Source organism: Drosophila miranda, chromosome 5, assembly GCF_003369915.1.
Source record: "Drosophila miranda strain MSH22 chromosome 5, D.miranda_PacBio2.1, whole genome shotgun sequence".
In the NCBI taxonomy this organism is placed as follows: domain Eukaryota; kingdom Metazoa; phylum Arthropoda; class Insecta; order Diptera; family Drosophilidae; genus Drosophila; species Drosophila miranda.
The window spans coordinates 1,988,958-1,995,689 of NC_046678.1; positions in this window are offsets into that span (position 1 = coordinate 1,988,958).

A 6,732-nucleotide genomic window follows, 5' to 3' on the forward strand; every position below is an offset into this window, starting at 1 on the left:
CAGATAGAGAGAGGGTAAGTTACTTTCACTGTTAATTTAATGTTAACGGAGAGAGTGAGAGAGACAGAGAGTCTGGTAGTTACTTACTCTCACTGTTACTTACATACTCTCTCTAAGCTGGATTTACTTAAAAACCAAACTAACTTCCGATTTGGAATTGATCTCCGCCTCCCATTGCTGATTGGCAATGTAAGAGCCCTGCAAGAGCTGATCATAATCTTTCTCATTCAGCTCAAATGTCTCGATGAAAGCTTCGTTCTTGTACATGTGGCAATGTAATACCGTGATCAGGATTGGAACGCGTGAGATATCTGAAAGTTCTTAGGTAGTGCATAAGAGATGTATAGAATCATTCGAGTCAGACTCTTTCAGTTCAGTTTCAGTTTTCACAGACGAGCTGCCAGATATTTAACCACATTGATTTATTCCGCAGGAAGGAGAGAAGGAGTAAGATTTTGTTTTCGGGAAGCATTAAAACCAATTTAGCTAAATTTGTTGCTAATTAGTTACTGTGCTGCGCGCCGTCCTTCTACTGATTGATGATTGTGGTGTTACCATTGTAAAACCAAATTTTACAGATATATGAAATATAATAAATGTTCAATTTTTTCATTTGAAAAAAATTAACCTGTATATAAATATGACGTTGGAATTGTCCAGAAGTGCTTTGCAACATGCACGGCTTACAAACTAATGGGTCTCCAGAAGGATGCCAAAGAGAAGGAGATTAAGAAAGGAGATTATTAAATTATTAAAGGAAATAGAACTGCAAACTGCGCCATAGGCAGTACTGTGAAAGATTAAATTTTAAGAATCCAGTGCTAGAAAAGCAGGCGAAAACAAAAATCACGTAGTAGTTTCCGTTACAAAACCCGAATTTAAATATAACATAGCAAATATAAACCGTTAATAAGTTCATTGACGGGGAATTTCTTGACCGTCAGGTGGCTCTGTGAAAATTTCATCCCTGTGTAGTTGTCATGTACATATATTTTCGATAAGCTACAAATACCAAACTACGTTCTTGCTTCTTTGCGCTGCTTTCACAGACCAGATACACCCGATAACGATACTGATAAGAAGTGGGTAGAAGCGGCATGTCTATCGAATTTTCATTTTAATTTAATTTTTCAAGCTAAAAACGTTGGGTAAAACTCGAAAGAGATCCATATTAGAACCGATATATAATTGTATATTGACCTGAATCGCATGTATAATGTCGCTGTGACCAGTTGTTAAATTTTGCAATATTTTCCGTTTTTAATAAAACTCATATAATATTAATATTAATGCATTTTATTTATTTATTTAGCTTCTCTGCAGCAGTTTTCTTGGCCCACATGCGGGTTCCTAGCCTTATGTATTCTATTGGCAGATTGCCAAGCTCTTATTATTCTTTTCTTTCAAAGGATGATTTCCATAATTGTGGAGTCTTTTTTGACCATTTCTCTTTTTTGTGTGGAATGTTTTGACATTATATGTGATGTCAAGTTGCCTGAAGAACTTAGTTCTTTATTGCAAAATGTACACTGCGGTAGCGACAGCGGCAGTTTACAAAAACTTCGGTGGTTCTCCAAAGATTTGAAAATTCCGCTACAATTCTTGCATTTGAGCTCATTTGAGCACGGCGTTATTGTTGTTGTTATTGACATTTCGCTAATTTTGCCTTGGTCCGTCGAATTCCACGATATCTGCATCTGTACGATGCGTCGGCTTTTGTTGCAGCCACGAGACTTTAAAGAATTAAAGATGTAATTATAAAAGTTTTCTAATTTTACAATGAAACAAGTCAATGACAGCGTTTAACCTGCGTTGTTGGTGGACTAATTGGTTTTAGGTTTCACCCAATTGTGAAACCATCGATATTATCGATAGTGCCGTTGCATTTTCACATCGCAAATTTCAAATCCAGAAAATTTGGGCTTAAAAGTATTTTGAATTTTTATGTACAACCACCACCAACGACCAGTCGTTGTCTGCCTACATAAGTGCCAATTAGCTTTGAATATGTTGCAGCTTGCGGGAATTTGAATTTTAATATAAATTTAAGAATCGATCAAACCTGTTGCCAAATATTTGCTAATGACGGCCCTCTTCAGGCCTGCGCAGCGTTTCATCACTATATCTCTTACTGCCTTAAATAATTGGCAGCACTGAAAGTCACACAATATACAAAACAACGGCCTGACCCTCAGAAATAAACCGAACGAGGAGGAACGTTGTGAGTTGCTGCGGACACCGCAACTCTACATTTATACCCGATACCTAGTCAGTATGGCTATCCTCCGGCAGACGCCGCTAATATTAAACGACACAACGAAGACACGACAAAATTGATTTGTTCCTTTTGGTTATAAAAATGATCTGATCTGATCCAGATTCAGCAATCTGATAGATATGGTCATTATCTATGATTCTGCGCTTTTAGTTTTCTCGAATCTGCAATATTGTGGATGCAAAAGGCTTTCGTCCTTTGTGTGGGCGGAAGGGGGTGGGACGAAATTTTGAGATATACGTTTTATTGTGAAATCAAAAAGGAGTGTGGATACCAAGTTTGGTTACTCTAGCCTTAATAGTCTCTGAGATTTGTGGATGCCCCAGATTTTCGTACTTTGCGGGGGCGGAAGGGGGTGTGGCGAAATTTTGACACGAAACGGTCAAGGTCCGATGTCAAATTTGGTTTCTCTGGCTCTTATAGGTTCTGAGATCCTTGAACTCATATTTTGCAATTGGCAAAACCGACCATGAAACCTGTGTGTTAGAGAGAGACAGAGCGAGAAAGAATGAAATTGTTTTCTTGATTCTGGCTATAATAATTATACGATCTGGTTCAAATTTTACACTCTAGAACATATAGTCGTCTTCAACGATCATGCGTTTTCAGTTTTATTGTATTTTTGAATTTGTGGATGCCACAGATTTTCGCCCTTTGTGGGGGCGGAAGTGGGCGGGGCAAAGTTTTGAAATATACTTGTAGCAGTAACATAAGTCCGGATATAAAACGTCGTTGCTCTAGCTCTTATAGTCTTTGAGAACTAGGCGCTGATAGGGACGGTCAGACCGACAGACGGACGGACGGACAGACGGACAGAACTCAATCGACTCGGCTATTGATGCTGATCAAGAATATATATACTTTATGGGGTCGGAAACGATTCCTTCTGGACGTTACACACATCCACTTTTACCACAAATCTAATATACCCTAATACTCATTTTGAGTATCGGGTATAAAAATCCGTCTCCTTTTAAACAATTTTCAAACATTTTTGCGGAGACTGTATACCAATGTTGCGTCAACATTTCGAAAGTTGACCAGTGTTGCATACTTTGCATTGATAAGCCACATGCAGGGGGCGTTGTTGTTTGGTACTTACATTTACGAAATTCGCAGCACCACAGCCTAGCTCGAAAAACACATATGTAAAATTACATATGTAAGGAAAATGTAAGGTGCCGAGTTCTGAGAAATTTCGAATGTAGAACAATGTAAATGTAAAAGTGAAAAAGGAACAAAGGAAACGGCAGGTTTTGAACCTAGGTTATGTATGTAGTTGTAATGTTATGTAGTTGTATGTAATTATATATGTACCCCCAAATAAAAGCAAAGATGAGGTTTAAATTTTATTTATTTTATTCGCAGGTAAATAATAAATAATTCAATAAATATAATAAAATACATAAATAAACAAAATGAATACAATATATATAAATATATAAAATGACTAACTAGTTCACCACTGTGAACTATTTCTGTTGCTGCGAAAGATGTCATTTTGAAGCATGAATTTAATGTGCTGTGCCAATTTCGGTTGAACGAAGCGGATGTAAATGCTCGATGTTTATTTTATATATTTATTTGATGTCAGGAACCGCTTACAGAGCCAAGTTCGACATAAGATCTAATAGTACTAGCTGCCAGGACCATCGACTGAGTTGTTTAAATATATGTCACATGGCTATATTATGTATAATGTTTACTGATATTTGTTGGTTGTCTAAATTTTATTGATTAATAGCCTTTTCTTAGTGATTAGTCATGTCATAAGTGTTAATTACAAACAGAACCGTTTATCTCCGTTCCAATTGTCTTTGTTGACAGACACACTCAAATAGATCAAAGAATACTTCATATTTTTAAATTTTGTGTAGGATATTTAGATATTGTTCGCACAAAAAAACTAAAATTCCTATTAAAAAATGGTGGGTCGAAATATAATACGACAAGTTTCATAAAAATCGGTGGAGCCGTTTGAGAGGAGTTCACACACATAGGCCATGACATATTTATTCATATATATTAGATAAATATGCATGCAAAATAAAAATAATGAAATAAATAAATAATACTAATGACATAATAAATGACATGAAATTTAATAGAATCACAAATATTTACTTTAATAACAAGAATATACAAGAGACGTGCCAAGTACTGTCGGACAAAACACTTGGCTGATGGTCGTAGTGATGCAGTAGTAGAGGCTTAAAGGAAAGTAGTAAATAAGGAAATAAAGACATTATAAACATGTTCAAAGAGTCAGTCAATTGAAGGAAAAAACGAGGGGGAACGTTGTGAGTTGCTGCGGACACCGCAACTCTACATTTATACCCGATACATAGTCAGTATGGCTCTCCTCCGGCAGACGCCGCTAATATTAAGCGACACGACAAAGAGTGCGTGCGAGAGAGACAGAAAATCAGTCTGAGTGTGACGTCGGGCGCTGCGTAGCCACTGCAAATTGATTTCTTGCTTTTGGCTATACAAATGATCTGATCTGATCCAGATTCAGCAACCGGATAGATATGGTTATTCTCTATGATTGTGCGTTTTTAGTTTTCTCGAATCTGCAATATTGTGGATGCATCAGATTTTCGTCCTTTGTGGGGGCGCCTAGTGCTCAAAGACTATAAAAGCTAGAGCAACGATGTTTTGGATCCAGACTTCTGTGATATGTCACTGCTACAAGAATATTTCAAAACTTCGCTCCGCCCACTTCCGCCCCCACAAAGGGCGAAAATCTGTGGCATCCACAATATTGCAGATTCGAGAAAACTAAAAACGCACAATCATAGAGAATAACCATATCTATCCGGTTGCTGAATCTGGATCAGATCAGATCATTTTTATAGCCAAAACGAACAAATCAATTTGCAGTGGGTACGCAGTGCCCGCAGAATCGTAGAGGATGACTATATGTTTTAGAGTTTAAAATCTGAACCAGATCGTATAATTATTATAGCCAGAATCAAGAAAACAATTTCATTCTTTCTCGCTCTGTCTCTCTCTAACACACAGGTTTCATGGTCGGTTTTGCCAATCGCAAATATGAGTTCAGAACCTATAAGAGCCAGAGCAACCAAATTTGGTATCCACACTTCTGTGATATCGGACCTTGACCGTTTTGTGTCAAAATTTCGCCACAACCCCTTCCGCCCCCGAAAAGGACGAAAATCTGGGCCATCCACAAATCTCAGAGACTATTAAGGCTAGAGTAACCAAATTTGGTATCCGCACTTCTGTTAGATTTCACTATAAAACGTATATCTCAAAATTTCGCCCCACCCCCTTTCGCCCCCACAAAGGACGAATTCTGTTGCATCCACAATATTGAGGATACGAGAAAACAAAAAACGCACAATCATAGAGAATAGCCATATCTATCCGGTTGCTGAATCTGGATCAGATCAGATCATTTTTATAGCCAAAAGCAAGAAATCAATTTGCAGTGGCTACGCAGCGCCCGACGTCACACTCAGACTGATTTTCTGTCTCTCTCGCACGCACTCTTTGTCGTGTCGCTTAATATTAGCGGCGTCTGCCGGAGGAGAGCCATACTGACTAAGTATCGGGTATAAATGTAGAGTTGCGGTGCCCGCAGCAACTCACAACGTTCCCCCTCGTTTTATACTGTGCCTTTGAACTACATATTGCAAAATACTCAGCATTTTGCAATCCAATATGGATTTTATTTAGTTCTCGAAGTACATGCTAAATGTTTTAGATACATATTGAGGCATATAAGCATACATATGTATAACTACTGCTGATTTGACATAATGACATATTCATAGAATATACTTAGGTTGCAAAAAGCGTTTCGATTAAAATATCTACGGCACGAATTATTTAAAATCCTTCGTGCGATTTGAAAAACAAAATAATCAACCATTTTGTATCTGATCTTTATCCAACTGATATTGATTTCAATTTAAGTTTGAGCGATGCAAACGATTGCAAGGGAATGAACATGAGATACATATGTACGTACATCAGTACAGCAGTACGTTGCCGACTTTATAGATGTCAAATGCAATTTATCCGCCAATTTGCAGGTGCTTTTCGAGTGATTTTGATGGATCTTGACGGGATGGCAACGGATAGCGAACCCGCAAACATCGCCATCATAATAATTTTCCTAAGTGATATCACACTGGAACAAGTGTATGTGCATATGTCAAATTTCTGCAACGCTATATTCGGACCCCTTAAATTGATCCCTTACAGATCTCTGTGGCGTCTACATTTTTGAACATACAAGACAACCGAATGCTGCCTCGAATGCTTTTATCTTTGAACTGCAAACGACTATTTCGAATGCGACAGTTTTCGGAAATATTAAACGATTTAACCTCTTTTAAACAAAAACATTAGTTATTTACAATATTTTCATTTTTATTAAGTTATTTTCAATTATGAACTCGTGATCTAACAATAATAAAAGACTTGCA